Genomic DNA, 21,739 nt, shown 5'->3' on the forward strand with positions numbered 1-21,739 from the left:
TCTTTTCTAAAACTTAATCACGTCGGCTAACCGATATAAGTACGGAATTAAAACTATCGGTCTAGCCAAGACTATACCCCACTATATATGTTCACTAGCACCTTGCAAAGATAACAAATATGCAACAAAGGTGCCGGGCTAGTTCGAGCTCTCCTAAACAATTCTAGGAGCAAAGTTACACAAACCTATGCCACTAGTATTTTAAGCAACAAGGGAGCTCCTACACATGCTAGTAAGCAAAAGCACAAAGCTAACTAAGCTCACTAGCAATGCTCAATAACAAGGCAACCAATGCCTAATTAGAGAGCGCAAATACTTAGTTACACAAACTAAGCAATGTGACTAACAAGGTTACTAAAACCAAATTAGCCACGCAAGGGAGCTACTTCTATGCTACACAAGCAAGAAGGTAATTAGCAAGCTACACAAGCTATCTAATTACAAGAGCAACTACACAAGCTTAATATGTATAAAAGTAATTGCAAGCTTGTGTAATAGGGATGCAAACCAACGGAAAGAACAAGGTTGACACGATGATTTTTCTTCCGAGGTTCACGTGTTTGCCAACACGCTAGTCCCCGTTGTGTCGACCGCTCACTTGGTGGTTCGGTGACTAATTAGCATCACCCGCTAAGCCCGCACGTCGGGCGCCACAAGAACCTACCCCGTGAGTGAGGGTAGCTCAATGACACGCTTTACTAGAGTTGCTCTTCGTGGCTCCTACGGGGCGAGCACAATGCCCCTCACAAGCACTTCTCCAGAGCGCCGCACAAGCTTCTTGCGCGCTTCGACGGAGACCACCACCAAGCCATCTAGGAGGTGGCAACCTCCAAGAGTAACAAGCACCACCGGCTTGCAACTCGATCACCTAGTGCCACTCGATGCAACCTCACGATGCAATCGTACTAGAATCGCTCACTCACACAATCGAATGATCACTATCAAGTATATGTGTGATGGAGGGCTCCTAAGCACTCACAAGCATGGACACTAAGTCCCTTGAGGTGCTCCATGCCAGCCATGGCCGAGAGCCACTTCTATTTATAGCCCCAAGGGCTAAACTAGCCGTTACCCTTTCACTGGGCAACGGTCGGGCCGACCGGACGCTCCGGTCATGTTGACCGGACGCTGGACCTCAGCGTCCGGTCGCTCGCAGACGACCACGTGTCCCGGTTCCAACAGGTCACTTGACCTGACCAGACGCAGCAGCACTCAACTGACCGGACGCTGGTACCCTCAGCGTCCGGTCGTTTCCAGTAAGCTCCCGAGCATGACCGGATGCGTCCGGTCGAACACGATCGGACGCAGCCAGTGTCCGGTCATACTCCAGCGTCTGCTACACTCCATGTCAGCGCGACCAGACGCAGCCTGCCAGCATCCGGTGCATTCAGATCCAGCGTCTGGTCAGTTGACCGACGCCAGCATCTTCTCCATTCTCTTCACCCTTGCTCAAGTGTGCTAACCACAAGAATTTGCATCCGGCGCAATAGAAAATAGGCATTCCATTTTCCCGAAAGCGCTGAATCCTGCCTCACAAGCTCGGCGGGAGGGAGAGAGGGACCCAAACCCATCTCACCCCTGCAAACACCACCTCCTTTGTAAATGTGCCAACACCACCAAGTGTACACCACCATGTGTATATGTGTTAGCATTTTCACAGTCATTTCCCAAAGGATGTTAGCCACTCAACTTACCACGCCACTCGATCCTAGCGACAATGCAAAGTTAGATCACTCGAGTGGCACTAGATGACCAATATGCAAACAAGTTTGCCCCTCTTGATAGTATGGCCATCTATCCTAAACCCGGTCATAAACTTCTCTACACACCTATGACCGGTGAAATGAAATGCCCTAGGTTATACCTTTGCCTTGCGCATTCCATTCCATCTCCTTCAATGTCGATGCAACACATGCACCAACACGATCAACAATGATATGATCCACTTCATATCATCACATGATCATATTGGTTCATCGATCTTGACTCTACTTGCTCTTCACCGTTGCCATCGTCCATCGGCGCCAAGTCTTGCTCAAGCTTCACCGCCACGCGGTCCATCACTCCAAAGCCTTCGACTTGCCCTTCACGCTTGCAACCGGTCCATCAAGCCAAGTCTTGTCTTGATCTTCTCCACCTTGATCACATGACTCAATGTCATGTCTCATGTGCATTTAAGCTCCTTCATCATCACATGTGTGAGCTTTGCAACATCTCCAAGCCATTTTCACCTTCATGGCATATGTTGCTCACACACATGTACCTGTGGACTAATCACCTGTGTATCTCACATAAACACAATTAGTTCACCTAAGTTATCACTCAATTACTAAAACCAAACAAGGACCTTTCAATCTCCCCCTTTTTGGTAATTGATGACAACTCTACAAAGATATATAAATTAAGCTCTTTTGGATTCATGTTGCTTGCCCAAGCAATTTTACCATGTGAAAATGATTTTGGACAAGTACCACAAACCCGAAATGGTAGTATTAGCTCCCCCTATGTATGTGCTAAAGTATTTAATTTGAAGCTTGCACATATGCATAGATTGAAAAATGTGGGAGAGTAAATACTATAAAATGATGCTAAGGTGTATAGAATAAACCTTTGAAGCGTGTACCAATCGAAGTTGCACCTTTAAGTTCATCCTTAGCACCATGGTTAGCTAGATGTCACTTGGAAATAAAAACACTAGATACCTCATGAGATCAATATTAAAAGCAAGGTACTAGCATTACTTGAAAAGCATACCAAGTGTCTAGCTATCATCCTATGCATGCTAGTTATCAAATCATCATCCAAGTTCTACAACTAGCATACACCACACAAGCTTGCATATTGAATTTAAAAGCTTATGCAATGCAAGCAAGCATATGATTATGCACATATCAAATGCAATCAATCAAAGTTCATGAGCTTGCTCCCCCTACTTGTGTGCTTCTCTTGTCCAAGATTTGTGATCCATTCTTTTCTCCAATGTTGCTCCCTCTTTGTCCATGTCCACCCTCTATTTCTTTGTATCTCATCTCTTCCATTGTACATTCTCTCCCCCATTCAATCACTCTTCATATCTTTGTACAATCTCTCCCCCTTTATCATCAATTTCCATAAAAGGTGTGCTTCTCATTGATGCAAAGGTATGCTCTTTGGGGTAGATGGTTGAGATTACAATTTTACATTTTTGATGGACCTTACTTAAATATTGGAATGACACCACATGTAGATACCATTTAGAATTTGTAACTTGTATTACTTGTATCTTATCATTCAATGCATGGGTCATCCATTTTATGCACTTAAGCTCTTGTAGGTGAGGGATGCATTCTTTATTTGATGATCACTTAAGGTTGAGGATCACTTGTGGAACCATCGTCTACTATGTATAGATACCACTTGTAGAAAGTGAGTACCATTTGAAAGAATCTTCTAGTATGGAACCACTTATTTGATTTATCAATAAAGACCATTTCTTGAACATTTGCTATCTTCATGAGTACCACTTATAGGATATCACTTGTGAGTTGAAACATACTAACTAGATATCCATTTGCATTGTTGTCTTGTGCTTGTACTCTTATCACTATCATGAGCTTCTATGATTGACTTGAACTAAATTGTTTTGCCTAAGCTTTCAAGTTCGGTTTGAACCAATGACAAGCTTCTTCACACCTCTTGCAAGGGTTATCTTGCCAATGTTGTACTTGTCACTTGTTGGCAATCCAAATTAAGTCAAGTACTTGGGTTCACTAGCTCATGAACAAATTCATGTACTAACCACTAGATCAAGTAATCATTCAAGCAATAGTGGTAGGATATGAATTTCAAAATATTTCATTTGTAATGCATGATCCTATGAAGCATGTACTATATGCACTAACCGCATACTAGTAAGGGATGAAATGATCATGCACATTACAATGATACCTTTGCTATGTTGGAGTAGAGGATAGTCATATAGATTCCAATTCATTACTCCAAATAGCAATGTGAAGTCCAATTAAAAGCTTGGTGAAGACCAATAGATACCAATTTGAATTCCATTCTTCACCCATATGAAATGAATTCCACTTATGATCAAGTGCACTTTCTTGTTGTGGTTGACTTGCTTTATCTTTTGATCTTTGCTTGCATGAGAGCATCAATTTGAGAATACCACTTGAAATGTCATGACTAGCTCTCTTTTGGGTGTTGCTTGCTTTTCTTGATCAATCCTATTGATTTGCTTCAACTAAGCATCTCAAATGTTCCTCGGATCACCACTTCTATGTTAGCCTTCCAAGTACCACACTTGGTTTACCTACACATAGGCGGCAAGCCCCTACACTAGGGAGAAGTGACCTCTCTCCAAGAACCATTCTTGATACTCACTTGAAATGATTTGATTGATTGATCCAAGTGATGGACTTATCTTGATGAGTAAACTTGATTCCTTCTTTAAGTCCTTTTCTTTCTACTTGTTTAAGTCCTTTTCTTTCTACCAAATGATTTCCAATAGTCACTAGAACTTAAACTTCATCTTCATCTTAAGTTTGATCTTGATCTTCTAATTTGAGTACCAAAAGTGTGCAAAGTACACTCCTCAATCAAATGGCCTTGTACTCTTTGTTTAACATGATTCTAGATCATCTCAAAACCAAACTTAGGTACCTCAATCACTTATAAACATGTTTCTAACTTGAGGACCTTTCAATCAAAGTGACTCTAGATCAATCCAATACTTGTCACTTTTCTAGCAGATTCTGTACTCCCCAAAGAACTAAGCATATTTCTCAAAGTACAAATCCAAATACCATGAAATTTGATGGAGATGAGCTTCACTAAGTTATCTAGCAGCCATAAAAACTTTAGCTTCATTTGATCTCATATGAACTGCTAAATTTTAATTCTTCCACCACTGCTACATGCTGAAAAACTGCTGCACTATAGCTGACAAGAACCACTCCAAAACCGAAGCATTTCTTATCCAATTTTCATGAAATTTCTACAGCATCTTATACCATAAGTCTAGAGCATGTACATCAATTTTTATGCCAATCCAATAAGATTTGATCACTCAAACATGGCTATGATCACAGCTAGCTCAGATTTTGCAATATAGGATAGATTTCAACAATTGAGCTATTCTTCATTAAATATGAATCAGACTTGATACTAACTTGTTTGAATACTTCCATAAGACATATATCCATTCAAACCTCTTACTAAATGTCATCTCATGAATTTATCCAACACAAATCAATCCAAACTTGATTACTAAGCAATTATCCATTCAAACATCTCATAGCAAGCAACATTGCATATTTATCCAATTCAATCAACTCATATGCACCCAAATGAAATGATCAACTAGAGATATACCTTGGTTAGCTCATGATCATCCAACTAGCAAGCTTTGACTTCAATTATTTGCAAGTCATCAAATATATCCAATGAATTAACAACTTGAAATTGACACTTGTATGTTATAGCACATTTGGACTTCATTCAATTTGTCATGGCATTGGGATTGCATGTGCACTAAGCTTCATATCTTGATTCAATATATGATGATCACTATGAAGATAATTGAATCAAGCCTCCAATGCTAATGGTACCTACACACATTCATCCACTTTTTGATGGTACCCAAACAACTTTGGGTCCTCTCAAGTTAGGAGCAACATACTTAGGCAATGCCTTAGTATGAATAGCGGGATGTTTTGCAATTGCAACCAATGAGATACCATTACCATCCTTTCTAAGCATATCATGATCATCAATTGAAATAGGCTTAGAAATTTTACCTAGGGGACATGAATGTGCCATGTGTCCCCTTTCCCGGCATGAGTAGCACTTTTTCTTTGCTTGAGCCTTCTCTTCTTTGCTCATATGGTGCTTCTCATTGCCTTGCCTCTCATGGATTGCTTGAGCCTTCTTCTCAAGCTTGTTAGGACACTTAGAGGCAAAGTGTCCCGTACTTACACACTTGAAGCACTTGATGTGAGCATAGACTTTCTTTTCATCTTCATTCTTGCTCATCATCTTGGCATCTTGAGTTTGCATTGGATGCCTTGCCTTTCCACCCCTTCTTGTTTTCTTCTTCTTGATCATCAAATCACCATCATGTTGGTTGATCTTGATTTGCTCTTGGGGTGTCTTCTCTTGCTCAACTTGTGGCTTTGGTTGAGGCTTTTCTTGTTGCTTCACCAATTCCTTGGTTGGGCACATCGAGGTAAGATGACCCCAAGTGCCGCACTTGAAGCATTTGACATGCTTTAGCCTCTCTTCTTCTTTCTTCAACTTGAGCTTCTCGATGTTAGGGCAACCATTTGCAAAGTGTCCCACTTCATGACACCAGAAGCACAAGGTATGAGAGAGCTTTCTTTGTTGTAGCTTCTTCATCTTTCTTTCTCTCTTCATTTTGCCCTTTGTCATCTTCTTTTCGAAGCCAAGGCCACACTTGTCACCATAGTTTCTTTGAGTTTTCAACATATGCTCAAAGAAGACTTTTGAGTTGTAGCACCTCTCTAACTTGTTGCTCAATTTCTTCACTTCATTTTTGAGCTCATTGTTCTCCTTCAAAATGTTAGTCTCACAAGACATAGAAGTAGAACAAGCATCTATATGTGAAGAGTATGGCATATCTAATAAATCATCACAAGGGGTGGATACATGCTTCTTGCCTACATCACAAGGGTTAGCAATAGTATGTGATTGATCAATTGACCCATGTGATGAGCTCTCATTATTTTTAAGTTTCTTTGTAAATATTTTAATGAGAGAAGCTTGTTTTTCTAATAATTCATCATGAGATGCAAGTAGTGTCTCATGATTCAATTTAAGCTCATCAAGTGAAGATTTATAAGCATTATTTAATTTCTTATGTTCTTCACAAGAGTTCTTTAGAAATGAGTTTTCATTTTCTAATTTCAATGTTTTAGCTTTCTCATTTTCTAAAGACATGGTCATGCTAGCAAGTCTACTAACAAGCTCATCATATGAATCAACATGATCAACCACATCATCATTTGATACCTTAGTGTCACCTTGTGACATGAAGCAATGTGGTGATGTAGTTGGAGAGCTTGTAGTAGCATCTTCATCATGGTTTGAGCATGAACCATCATCACCATCAAGTGTGCATGGGGTAGCATCATCACTTGCAACACTTGTGGCATCATCATCAACCTTGTCAAGTGAACTTGTAGTGGATTGATCATCATCATCTTCACTTGACAATGAGGTAGAGCAATCTTCCACAATCACCAAATTGTGGTTATGCTCAACACACTCATGCACCTCCTTTTTAGGCTCATCCTCCTTCTTGAATTTGCCATCATCCCATGTGGAGGAATCACCGTAGAAGGCTTGGAGTGCTAGCCACATATCATGTGCATTCTTCAAGTCCCACACATGTCTAAAAATATTATCATGTAAAGCACATATTAGATAATAAAGAGCACGATGATCAAGTTGTAAGCAATCCTCTTGTGCTTGGGTTAGGTTGTCCTTATCCAAAGCATCACGAGAAAAACCAACAACAATGATCCACCATGCCTTGGGACCCAATTCACGGAAATGATCAAGCATATGACGTTTCCACCGTGCATAGTTTGTGCCATCAAAAATGTGTGTGTCACAAACAACCTCTAGCCCAAAGTTCGCCATTCTCTCGGGTCAGTGAAGACCACAAATGAGAGACCGGACTCTGATACCACTTGAAGGGTCGAGATGGCGACTAGAGGGGGGGTGAATAGTCTTTTCTAAAACTTAATCACGTCGGCTAACCGATACAAGTGTGGAATTAAAACTATCGGTCTAGCCAAGACTATACCCCACTATATATGTTCACTAGCACCTTGCAAAGATAACAAATATGCAACAAAGGTGCCGGGCTAGTTCGAGCTCTCCTAAACAATTCTAGGAGCAAGGTTACACAAACCTATGCCACTAGTATTTTAAACAACAAGGGAGCTCATACACATGCTAGTAAGCAAAAGCACAAAGCTAACTAAGCTCACTAGCAATGCTCAATAACAAGGCAACCAATGCCTAATTAGAGAGCGCAAATACTTAGTTACACAAACTAAGCAATGTGACTAACAAGGTTACTAAAACCAAATTAGCCACGCAAGGGAGCTACTTCTATGCTACACAAGCAAGAAGGTAATTAGCAAGCTACACAAGCTATCTAATTACAAGAGCAACTACACAAGCTTAATATGTATAAAAGTAATTGCAAGCTTGTGTAATGGGGATGCAAACCAACGGGAAGAACAAGGTTGACACGATGATTTTTCTCCTGAGGTTCACGTGTTTGCCAACACGCTAGTCCCCGTTGTGTCGACCGCTCACTTGGTGGTTCGGCGGCTAATTAGCATCACCCGCTAAGCCCGCACATCGGGCACCGCAAGAACCTACCCCTTGAGTGAGGGTAGCTCAATGACACGCTTTACTAGAGTTGCTCTTCGCGGCTCCCACGGGGCGAGCACAATGCCCCTCACAAGCACTTCTCCGGAGCGCCACACAAGCTTCTTGCGTGCTTCGATGGAGACCACCACCAAGCCGTCTAGGAGGTGGCAACCTCCAAGAGTAACAAGCACCACCGGCTTGCAACTCGATCACCTAGTGCCACTCGATGCAACCTCACGATGCAATCGTACTAGAATCGCTCACTCACACAATCAAATGATCACTATCAAGTATATGTGTGATGGAGGGCTCCCAAGCACTCACAAGCATGGACACTAAGTCCCTTGAGGTGCTCCACGCCAGCCATGGCTGAGGGCCACTTCTATTTATAGCCCCAAGGGCTAAACTAGCCGTTACCCCTTCACTGGGCAACGGTCGGGCCGACCGGACGCTCTAGTCGTGTTGATCGGACGCTGGACCTCAGTGTCCGGTCGCTCGCAGACGACCACGTGTCCCGGTTCCAACGGTCACTTGACCTAACCGGACGTAGCAGCACTCAACTGACCGGACGCTGGCCCCTCAGCGTCCGGTCGTTTCCAGTAAGCTCCCGAGCATGACCGGACGCGTACGGTCGAACGCGATCGGAAGCAGCCAGCGTCCGGTCACACTCCAGCGTCTGCTACACTCCACGTTAGCGCGACCGGACGCAGCCTGCCAACGTCCGGTGCATTCAGATCTAGCGTCTGGTCAGTTGACCGACGCCAGCATCTTCTCCATTCTCTTCACCCTTGCTCAAGTGTGCTAACCATAAGAATTTGCATCCGGCGTAATAGAAAATAGGCATTCCATTTTCCCGAAAGCGCTGAATCCTGCCTCACAAGCTCGGTGGGAGGGAGAGAGGGACCCAAACCCATCTCACCCCTGCAAACACCACCTCCTTTGTAAATGTGCCAACACCACCAAGTGTATACCACCATGTGTATATGTGTTAGCATTTTCACAGTCATTTCCCAAAGGATGTTAGCCACTCAACTTGCCGCGCCACTCGATCCTAGCGACAATGCAAAGTTAGATCACTCGAGTGGCACTAGATGACCAATATGCAAACAAGTTTGCCCCTCTTGATAGTACGGCCATCTATCCTAAACCCGGTCATAAACTTCTCTACACACCTATGACCGGTGAAATGAAATGCCCTAGGTTATACCTTTGCCTTGCGCATTCCATTCCATCTCCTTCAATGTCGATGCAACACATGCACCAACACGATCAACAATGATATGATCCACTTCATATCATCACATGATCATATTGGTTCATCGATCTTGACTCTACTTGCTCTTCACCGTTGCCATCGTCCATCAGCGCCAAGTCTTGCTCAAGCTTCACCGCCACGCGGTCCATCACTCCAAAGCCTTCGACTTGCCCTTCACGCTTGCAACCGGTCCATCAAGCCAAGTCTTGTCTTGATCTTCTCCACCTTGATCACATGACTCAATGTCATGTCTCATGTGCATTTAAGCTCCTTCATCATCACATGTGTGAGCTTTGCAACATCTCCAAGCCATTTTCACCTTCATGGCATATGTTGCTCACACACATGTACCTGTGGACTAATCACCTGTGTATCTCACATAAACACAATTAGTCCACCTAAGTTGTCACTCAATTACCAAAACCAAACAAGGACCTTTCAGTCCTGAGCTCTTCCGCTCCTCCAGTGCGGAGTTCTTTCGCGGTTCTAGCCCCAGCTTCTTCCGTGGCTCCATTGTCAGCTATCCCGCTCCCGTCACCGGGTGGCGGGGACGTTTTCACCGTCGTGGTTCCTCCTGCGAGGCCTTCTTTTGGCTTCGCGAAGAAGAAAGTAGTCGGGTGAGTAAATTCTAGCTTTTATCTTTTTGGCTTCTTTCTTCCTTCTTCTGGTTCTTATCGGTGCTTCCTTTTATCACTTTTCAGTGTTTCGTCTTCTCTCATTTCTTCATCGACTTCTTCTCTGCCTCCCACCGTGCCGACAAGTTCTGAGCCTTAGGACTCACAACATTCTGTTGATGAAGTTGCTGCGGGGGCTTCGGAGCTTCCTGGCGAAGTTGCGGATTTGGCCGCTCCGGAGGTGACTGTGGCCGTCATGACGGGTCCTTCTGAGGGTTTGGCTCCGGCTTCCCTGGAGGTTGCTTTGGTCGCTCCTTCTTCGCCCTAGCCGGCTTCTCCTTCCCCTTCTCTTGCTTCTGGCGGTCCCTCTTTTTCCGGTGACGTGGTGCAACAGTTCGATGCCACCCATCGGTTATCGGAGCTGACCACAGCCTGGGGGAGCTTGTCGACCCTTGCGACTTCTTTTGGTGAAAAGCTCCAGGTAGGTTTTACTGCCACTCCTTTTTTGCGTGCTTGTTTTTCTTCTGTTCTTACGCCTTGTTTCTTTTTGCCCCTTTTTGCTCAGTCTTTCTCTTGTGATCATTCTGGCTTCTTTTTCTCATCTGAGAATGAGAGAAAGTTGTCTTCTGAGGTGGATGCTCTGAAAGCCGATCTCGGCCTTCTCCGGGCTGAGTTGGAGATAGAGCGTCAATTGTACCAAAAGGAGGAGAAGACCCTTCATGCCCGGGTCATGGAGACAGAGAAGCAGAGGGACGCCATGGTGGAGTCTGCGAAGAATGAATGCAAAGGTGCTGCGGGTTCTGCCTGTTTCTTTTTGTATTTTTGACTTCTTTTTTCGCTGACTTGTTCTTGGGTGTCTTGTCTAGCTCTCCGAGTTGAGAAGCAGAAGCTCTCGGAGAGTATCGATAAAATGAAGGCTCTTGTCCGCTCCAGTCATAATAAAGCTGAGGAGGTAATTACTCATGCTGAGGAAGAACTCGCCCTTGCTAAGCTGATTAGGCGCGGAGCTGACAGAGATCTTGTGCAGGCCCAAAAAACTATTGAAAGTTTGTCTGGGAAGCTGGCGACGGCTACTGAAAATTGGAACATTTTGTGGAAATCTTTTCGCTTAGTAGCCGATGTTCTCCGAACTCCAGCGGATGATGGGCAATCTTGGGCGCAGTTCATTCCTCGGATTCCGACTCGTTTCCAAGAGTTCGCGAAGAAGTGTGCTCAAGTATATACCAAGAATGTGTTGGCCTAGGTCCGGGTCCTTGCTCCAGAGGCGCCTCTGTCCAAGATAGCAGAAGAAGCTGAAAGCCAAGAATACCTTGACGCCGTTGAGAGGATGGAGCCTGAAGTCGAAGGTTTAGCCAGTAGGGTTGTAGACAGTCTAAATATTGACATTTCTCTTTCTGATGACAATGCCTGATTCGACTGAGCATCCCCTTGTAATATTACACTCCTCTTTAAGTGAAGATTCTTTATTTTTATTGATGTATTCTTTGCCTGAGTGCGGTTGAAGTTACTTGACTTGCTGAGTACTTTGTCCTATTTTCGTCTCTGCTCCGCAAAACAACTTTGTGCGTTATTCTGACGAGACCCCTCGATTTGTCGAGTACTTTTCTTTTCTTCCCCTTTTGTGATCCGTCGAGTGCTTTGTCCACGTTATGATTTGTTAGATGTAAATCTTTGTGTTGATAACCTTTCGTCCGCGCTATGTAAAAATGACTTGACATAGAATGTTGCCTTGACGAACTTGGCGCTTGTGCTTTTCTGAGGAAAAAGTGTTCCTATCTGGATGTAGCCCCCGAGCCTCTTGCTTTTTGGAACAAAGAGCTGGAGGGTCTTTTGAAGTTCAATTTTGGTTGACTAGTTTTTAGCTTTTAGCTACCCTCATCGACGGGCTCAAGCGTCTTTTCAGCTATTTTGCTCTCGGCCGGGATGCTCAGGCATGTTTTCAGCCATTTTGCTTTTTGTTTCGGGTGTTAGCTTTTAGCTACCCTCATCGGTGGGCTCAAGCATCTTTTCAGCTATTTTGCTCTTGGCCGGGATGCTCAGGCATATTTTCAGCCATTTTACTTTTTGTTTCGGGTGTTAGCTTTTAGCTACCCTCATCGGCGGGCTCAAGCGTCTTTTCAGCTATTTTGCTCTTGGCCGGGATGCTCAGGCATGTTTTCAGCCATTTTGCTTTTTGTTTCGAGTGTTAGCTTTTAGGTACCCTCATCGGCGGGCTCAAGCGTCTTTTCAGCTATTTTGCTCTCGGCCGGGATGCTCAGGCATGTTTTCAGCCATTTTGCTTTTTGTTTCGGGTGTTAGCTTTTAGCTACCCTCATCGGTGGGCTCAAGCGTCTTTTCAGCTATTTTGCTCTCGGCCGGGATGCTCAGGCATGTTTTCAGCCATTTTGCTTTTTGTTTCGTGAAAACAACTCGTTGGAAGTCATGACAAGACATGCTGTGGATGAATATCATCTTTATTGATCATTAATACATATGTTGTTGAAGAGTATTGTCTTTCATCGATTGTGAACGTTGGTCCCTTGTGGCTTGCATATCTGTTTTTTGTTGAGTTGTTTTTACGCGTAGAATCTTCTTAGCTGGCTGATGTGCCATGTATTGCTAACTTCTTTTCCATCTTCGGTTATTAACTTGTATGTGCCTGGTCCGGTGACTTTTGTGACGATGAACGGACCTTCCTATGGACTGAGTAGCTTATGTCGTCCGTCAGTCTTTTGTATCCTTCTTAGCACTAAGTCTCCGACTTGTAGCGATCGAGGTTGGGTACTCTTGTTGTAGTGCCGTCTTAGACCTTGTAGGTATCTGGCTGATTGGAGGGTAGCGTTTACTCTGACTTCTTCTGAGCTGTCGAGTTCTAATCTTCTTGTGTGTTCTGCTTCTCCTTTATCGTATTGTTCTATCTTTGGTGATATCCAGATCAAGTCGGCGGGCAGTACGGCCTCTGACCCATAAACTAGGAAGAAGGGTGAGTAGCTTGTTGCTCTGCTTATTTGAGTTCGTAGCCCCCATACTACTTTTGGTAATTCTTCGATCTATTTGGACCCATAGTCCACTAGTTCTTCGTATAACCTTGGTTTTAATCCTGCTAGTATAAGTCCATTAGCCCTTTCTACTTGTCTGTTGGCTTCTGGATGTGCTACAGACGCATAGTCTATACTGAAACCACAGTCTTGTGCCCAGCTCTTGAATTCTGTAGCTGTGAAGGGGGAGCCTAGATCTATGATGATTCGATTGGGCATGCCGAAGCGGTGCATAATGTCTTGGATGAACTCGACTGCTTTGGTTGCGCTGTATTTCATGAGTGGTTTGTATTCAATCCACTTGGTGAACTTGTCGATTGCTACAAAGATGTACTCGAAGCTACCTTTTGCTTTCTTCAGGGGTCCTACTTGATCCAGCCCCCAGCAGGAAAAAGGCCAAGCAGGTGGGATGCAGATAAGATTGTGAGCTGACACATGGGCTTGTCTTGCAAACATTTGGCAACCTTTGCATTTTCTAACAAGTTCTTCTGCATCCTTCAAAGCGGTTGGCTAATAGAATCCGGTGCAAAATGCTTTGCCAACTAGTGTTCTTTAAGCAGCATGATTTCCACAGCAACCTGAGTGTATTTCATCTAGGATCTCTTTACCTTCTTCAAATGAGACACATTTTAGGAGTACTCCTGATGATGCTGCTCTTCTGTAAAGTTTATTTCCTACTAGAACATAGTTTTTGCTTCTATGAACAACTTGGGTGGCTTCTGCCTTATCTGCTAGCAATTTGTTTTCTTTGATATAGTCGATGAAAACTTGACTCCATGAAGTGTTAATTACCAAGATCTGAATGCTTTTAGCCTGAATTTCATGTGTTGTTTCACCGGGTTGTTTGATAGAGGGTACTGATAGCTCTTCTATGAATACGCCGGGTGGAACCTTCACTCTGTCTGATCCGAGCTTGGCAAGGACATCTGCTGCAATGTTGAAATCGCGTAGGACGTGTAAAATTTCTAATCCTTGGAAATGTTTTTCAAGTTTCCGTATTTCAGCACAGTAAGCACTCATGTTTTCTTTGGTGCAATCCCAATCTTTGTTGACTTGGTTGATGACTACTGCTGAATCGCCGTATACGAGTAATCTTTTTATTCCGAGAGTAATTGCCACTCGTAGCCCATGGATGAGGGCTTCATATTCTGCTTCGTTATTGGTAGCTTGCCATAATATCTGAAGGACATACTTGAGTTGTTTTTCATCTGGAGAAATGAGGAGAACGCCTGCACCGGCCCCGCCTAGTTTGAGTGATCCATCAAAGTACATCTTCCAGTGGTCAAGGATTGTATCTGATAAAGGCTGTTGAATCTTTGTCTATTCGGCCACAAAATCGGCGAGAGCTTGAGATTTGATTGCTTTCCGTGGGGTGAAATCGATGTCAAGAGCTCCGATTTCAACTGCCCACTTGGATATGCGCCCCGTGGCATCTTTATTGTGTAGGATGTCTCCGAGTGGAAAATCTATCACTACGGTAATCTTATGGCTTTCGAAATAGTGGCGAAGCTTGCGTGAGGTGATGAGTAGAGCGTAGAGTAGTTTTTGTACATGCGGGTACCGTATTTTGGATTCTGATAGTACTTCGCTGATGTAGTATATGGGACGTTGCACTTTATACATGCGCCCTTGTTCTTCTCTTTCTATGACTATTGCCATGCTGATTACGGTAGGAGTCACCGCAATATATAGCATCATATCTTCATCTTTCTTTGGAGGTGTCAGGACAGGCGACGAGGTGAGGTATTCTTTAAGTTTTTTGAAAGCTTCGTCGGCCTCTATTGTCCACTCGAACTTGTCTGTCTTCTTTAGTAGTTTAAAGAAAGGCAACCCCATTTCGCCGAGTCTTGATATGAAGCGATTGAGGGCTGCCATACATCCTGTTAGTTTCTGCACATCTTTGACACTTCTAGGTGGGCCCATTTCTGTTATAGATCAAATTTCTTGGTACTGGCTTCGATCCCGCGCTGACTGACCAAAAATCTGAGTAGTTGTCCTCAGGGAACTCCAAATATACATTTGTTTGGGTTTAATTTCTATCTCCATCTCTTCAAGTTTTTGAAGGTTTGCTTTAAATCTTCAATTAGGGTGTCTGGGTTCTTTGTTTTCACCACTACATCGTCCATGTATGCCTCCACATTTTCACCGATTTGATTCCCAAGGCAAGTTTGGATAGCTCTTTGGTACGTGGCGCCAGCGTTCTTTAGTCCAAACGACATGGTCTTGTAGCAGTAGGCACCAAACGGGGTGATGAAAGATGTCTTGCTCTGGTCTTGTTCTTTTAGTGCGATCTGGTGATACCCTGAATAGCAATCGAGAAAAGATAATAATGCAGATCCTACTGTTGAGTCAACTATCTGGTCAATGCGTGGTAGCCCGAACGGATCTTTTGGGCAATGTTTGTTGAGATCTGTGTAGTCGACGCACATGCGCCACTCGTCCGTGTTTTTCTTCTGCACAAGGACCGGGTTTGCTAGCCAGTCTGGATGAAGGATTTCCCTGATGAATCCGGCTGCCATCAGTTTTGTTATTTCCTTTTTAATTGTTGCCTTTTTGTCGGGTGAGAATCGTCGTAGCCATTGCTTTGCAGGCTTGGAGCTTTCATTAACATCAATTCTGTGCTCGGCCAACTCCCTTGGGACTCCTAGCATGTCGGTCAGCTTTCAGGCAAAGATATCTTTGTTGTCCCGAAGAAAGTTGGTGAGCGCGAGTTCCTATTTTGTCGAGAGGTGAGCACTGATGGTTGCTGTCTTGGAGGTATTGCCTGTGCCTAAGTCAATTTGCTTGATGTCGGCTTCTTTTGGTGGTGCGATGATGCTGGGCTTTTTAGCCGGTATTTCTAATTCTTCTTGGCTTATCTCTGTAGCGATTGCGGCTATTTCTTTTCTTCCCTTGTCGGCTTGTGCCTTAGCTGCAATTTGGATTGCCTGAACGTCGCAGTCAAAAGCACGCTTCAAATCGCTTCGAAGAGAAAGGATACCGTTGGATCCTGGTATCTTAAGCAGTAAGTACGGATAATGTGGTATTGCCATGAATTTGGCCAGTGCTGGACGTCCGAGGATTGCATGATATGACGAATCGAAGTCAGCGACCTCAAATTTGATAAACTCTGTTTGGTAGTTTGAAGGAGTTCCAAAAGTAACGGGTAAGGTAATTTGTCCGAGTGGCATGGCTGCTTTGCCGGGTACTATTCTGTAAAAAGGTGTGCTTGTTGGTGTGATCATCCCGGCGAGTTGTAGTCCCATTTTCCTTAGAGTTTCTAAAAAGATGATGTTGAGTCCAGCTCCTCCATCGATTAGTACTTTGGTGACGGTCATACCAACAATAGTTGGATCTAGAACCAGTGGATAATGGCCTGCGTTTCCCACGCTAGTCCATTGGTCTTCTCTGGTAAATTGGATAGGATACTGTGACCAATTGAGGTATCTTGGTGTAGCCGGTTCTGCTGTCATAATAGTCTGTAGTGCTAGTTTTTCTTGATGTTTGCTTCTGCAATCCGGAGCCCCTGAGAAGATTACAGCTACCGTTCCCCTGGGTTTTTGGAATCCTTTGTCCTCGTGGTTGTCTTTCTCTCTTTTCTGATTGTCTTCTTTGGTGTTTTCCTTACTATCTTTTCTTGTGTATCGATCATTGAAAGTGTAGCAATTTCCGATGGTGTGCCTCCCATTAGGGTGCAATGGGCAACGTATGTTTTTAATGTCATCATACCTTCTGGGTTTGGAAAACTTCTTTGATTTGTCGGCTGTTGCCACAGTATTATCTGGTCTATGTTTTCTTTCTTGATGTCTGCTATTTCGGTGATTTTGCCTGTCTGAGTTGTCCTGGTTGTTTCTGTCTGGGAACCTCTCTCATGTTTTTTCTTCTGTAGTAATCATCTTTTCTACTGTTTGTCTAAATTCTTCGTTGTTTCTCGAATTTTCTTTACAGAAGTCTTGAAACTGCCACCTAGCCATGATTCTGTGAGAGAAAGCTTCAATTACTTCTCGTTCGGTTATGTCATGCACTTGAGCTTGTAGTTCACCGAATCATCGATAGTAATTTTTGAGGCTTTCACCTCCCTTTTGCTTGAGTCCTTTTAGTTCTGTATGAGTGATTGGGTGTGTAATGATTCCTGCGAAATTATCACAAAAAACTCTTTGCAAATCCTCCCAATTTCTGATAGATCCTGGATTCAGTTTGTCGAACCATTGGAGGGGCATGGCTTCCAGTGCCATGGGAAAGAACAGGGTTTTGATATCGTCGTCTCCTCTAGCTAGTTCAATTGATTGTGAATATATTCTGAGCCATTGCCTTGGTTTAGTTTTGCCATCATACTTGGAGTGGTTAGACGGTTTGAATTTGTGAGGTAATCGTACCAATGCAAGCCTGTTTGCGAAACAGGGGAATCTGTCGTGTGTCCTGGTTTCTTTGAATTCAAATTCGGCACCTTCTTCTAGCCAACTTTCGTTTTGATGGGAATAATCTTGCGAGGTTGTCTGGGTAGGCACCCTACTCCTGGTCTTCCTTGGTTGTTCAAATCGGTGGCCTTGATTATGTTCCTTCCTACTTCCTCCGTCATGGCTTTCACCCGGCCCAAGTCTTTCGAAAGCAGATTTCCTTTGATTTTGATCTTCTTGCCAGCGGGTGGTTGATCTGGCGGGTAGTCTTGATCGAGTTCTCTCTTCATGCGTTTTTAGGATCGCCGATCGGAGCAAGTCCTGGAGTTGTTCATAATTCTCACCGGGATGTGAAGTTGCTCCGAGTTCTTCTAATGCTTCTCGAATCTTATCGTAAGGTGTATTTGCCGTGCGTCTTCCTTCGCCTTCTCGTTGCGATTTTCTTTTGTCGTACTCAGCCAATTCTAACTCATATCTGATCCAAGCTTCCCTGCGCTGCCTAGCACGGTGTTGGCGCCCTTGCTTCAACTTGTTTTTTCTTTCTCTAGCTTGTTTCTGACTTTCGGTTTCTCCATCGTAGCCCGGGGCAAAGGGTGATATGTTGGATTTTGATTCATCTGATGATCTGACATCGGGTGCTTCCGGGGGATTTAATGGTGACCGAGGATGTCGAACCATGAGCACTTCTCGTGCGTGAGTCGTTCTATTTTTGGCGTTAGTTTTCATACTGTCGGAGTCGCTGATAACTTTAGTAGATGCCTCGGTGTCGTAGATCGAGTCTCCTTCTTGGTAAGATAGAATAGTTGTTGTTGTTGTGCCGACTAGTTGGGTTCCGCTACCTTCAGGAACGGAACCTGGCCAGTGGATGATACAGTCTTGCGATGTTATCGTTAGTACAAGACCCTCCTGAGCTCCTGTCAGTGGTATCCCGAATCTTGGATTGAAAGATCTTTCGAACTGTCCCTGATAGGATTTTGCCATGTTGTCGAGCCCAAATAGAAAAGAACTCGACTTCTTGAAAGAACTCTGAGGGCAATCCGAGTTGTTTTGGGCTGTGCTCTGGAATCTTGCCAAAAAAGAACTCAGTTTCTTGAGAGCACTCGGATAAAACTTCACCTTGGAACTTGAATTCGAATCGGATACGCGCGGCCGTAAAATCTGATTTGAACCGGATACTATGAGCTGTGCGAATCTTCTGGTGAGCTGATCTGTCGTAGTTGTTGAAATAGGAAATTCTTTATGATGATCTGGATCTTTGAAGAGATGGCCCTGGAGCTTGCCGTTGTTGTCTGCCTCGCAGACCCATGAACCGAAGATGAAAGTTGATCCCGTCGAGAAGATTATGTTGTCGAGGTCCATCAAGCTCTTGGATGCAAAATCGCCGAAAGCCCCTACTTGGCGCGTCAGCTGTCGATGTTTCACCACCGATAGCGTGCCACGGGGGTACCCAGGGCAGTATGTTCGGGCTTCGGCGTATGCTGAACTCAATGGTTAACGCAAGAGACAGTCGATTTATCCTGGTTCAGACCCTCGATCGTAGATCGAGTAATAACCTTACGTCCAGTCGGCGTTAGCCTTTGCGTTGGATTGATTGTGATGTGTTGTACAATTGTCGTCTCTCTCTCTCAGGAGCCCTGCCCTCCTTTATATAGTCAGGAAGCCAGAGTCCTAGTCGGTTTGCAATGAGATTTCCTAGTAGGATTACTTAATAGTTCTACTACTAAGATTACATGGGAAGAATCCTAGTTGGATTAGATCTTCTCTCTCCCTTACGGGGTATCATATGGGTCCCGCATCGATAGCGGGCGAGCTCGGCCCCGGACAGCCGCCGTGGGCGCGGGCGAGCTCCGCCCCGGCCGCCTCGGGCGCGCGCGGGCGAGCTCGGCCCCGGACAGCCGTCGCGGGCGCGGGTGCGGGCGAGCTCGGCCCCGGACAGCCATCACGGGCGCGGGCGCTGGCGCGGGCGAGCTCCGCCGGGGGCGTGCGCGGAGAAGAGAGATGAGGTTGAGTTTGAGAGAGAGAGAGGATAGGAATGAGAGGGGTATTATGGATATTTTGATTGATCTGACCCATTTGTCATGACTCCCAAACGGTGAAAAACGAACGGAATACGGATAGAATGGCTTGAAGAGCAAAGAAGTTCGGAACGGTGACATATGTGTACGGTCAACTTTTTTAATAACATATATATAATTATAAACTTTTTAATGACACGTATGTAAAAGCCTCATGTTTTTTGGGACTAGGGTTCGCACTACAACTGCACGCTGGAGCAGCTGGAGGTGCGCTGCGTAGGCCCAACTATTGGAAACAGTGGGCCTCGGGCCCCCATAATTGTTAAGAGGACTCAACGTGGACGTATTGCGTATCCGTGTGAGCTCTGCGCTTGTGCTTTGCTTGTGCTCTTTACAGTCCCTTGTATAGAGATGTTACGTTTTGTTCTCCGTAGGGTGTTGATCTTGTTAGTTTACCAATTCTATTGCTATCTAGAATTGTGTAGTTGCTCATCCTAGACTTACATTCTTGCAAAAATCATAGTTAGAAGCAGTGGTTATTTCGGCCTCTTAACGGTATGCCTAAGTGTTGTGCTTTGTATAGATTTTAATTTAGTTAGGCTCACCCCTCTATCTATTCATATATTTATTTATTATTATTTTCCAGCCACCAGCTGCCGTGATACATCCGTAAGTTAGTTTGGCTAATTGGCTTCCCATTCCAAGTTACTAATTTCAATTTGTGAATGTTTGTGAGGTCTACAAGGTTCTCAGTTCCGTGATAGTATAGTGTATTATACATGCCAAATACGTATTGACATCTCCAACGCCAGCAGAGCCCTAGAACTAGAACCCTCGTCTGCAAGAAGAGGGTGACGCAATGTACGTGACGATCTACACCATAGGGCGTGACCGCGTGAGGCCATGGAGTTGAACCTCCAGGTACCTGACGTCCGTCCTTCCGGACGGCTCTACGGTGGGCTATGATATCCATGAGGTTTCTTATCTGCTCCTATATACGTTTTCCTTCGTGCACCATAATTTCTTAAAAAAAATATCGCGGCAGCACCGTGAGTCCATGACTGCGCTCCGCGACTGCGTTCCACCGCGCTTCGCCGTCGCTCACGGACACATCCCACGCTGCTCTGCGCCCCGCGCCATGCCCCCATCCACCTCGTCCGTCGCAGAAAGAGAGGCAAGGGAGGCTTACGCCTGCACCCCCATCCAGCATGGCAGGGGAGACCTGCGCGCTGCGCCTGGGGTGTACGCTGGACCGTTGCGCTCGATGTACCCCTAACCCGAGCTTGTTGGCTACCGGAGTTCCCCACTAGATAGGCTGTGGCTGCCGGCGACGTTGTGTTTCAGGCGTTTCAGACTTATGTTTCAAGTGTTTCATCTAGATGTTACAAAAGTAGATCTATGATGTTTCATATGTTGCAATGACAATATACGAATGTTTCCAACCTATGTTCAAAGTGTTTCAGTTGTTTCAGACGCATGTTTCAAGTGTTTTTCATCTGGATGTTGCATATGATTGCTATGGCTGCACACGCATGTTTCAAGTGTGTTTTCATGTGTTTCAGATGTTTCTGACTTACGTTGCAAAAGTGGATTTAGATGTTGCATATATTGCTATGGCTACACACGCATGTTTCAAGAGCATATTTTAAATGTTTCATCTGTATATTGCAAATGTTTCATCTTTATGTTTCAAAAGTAGATCGGGGCGTTACACACATTGCAATGCACGCTGGTGGCTGACGGCAAGCCTAGTGCGGCTACGGGGCGCCGTCGTGGTTCACGTGCGGACACGGGGACACGGTTTCAAACACTGGCGCGCGATGCGGGCGGGGGCAAGGCGCGGGATACGATGCGGGCGAGCGTGGAGCTCCGTCCACACAGACGATGCCTCCGAAGCGGGAGCTGCGTCCGGATGTCCGGTGGCTAGTTGTCACGAAAAATAAGTAGGCGATCCAAAGGAGGAGACCGTACATCCCGGTGGCCTTGCAGCGCCTCTTCGACGGCCGTGAGCTCACATCGACCCAAGGCTCTCCCATCTGCCTACAAGCCCAGCCGTAGATCATCTAGA

The sequence above is a fragment of the Miscanthus floridulus genome, chromosome 2, assembly GCF_019320115.1.
Source record: "Miscanthus floridulus cultivar M001 chromosome 2, ASM1932011v1, whole genome shotgun sequence".
In the NCBI taxonomy this organism is placed as follows: domain Eukaryota; kingdom Viridiplantae; phylum Streptophyta; class Magnoliopsida; order Poales; family Poaceae; genus Miscanthus; species Miscanthus floridulus.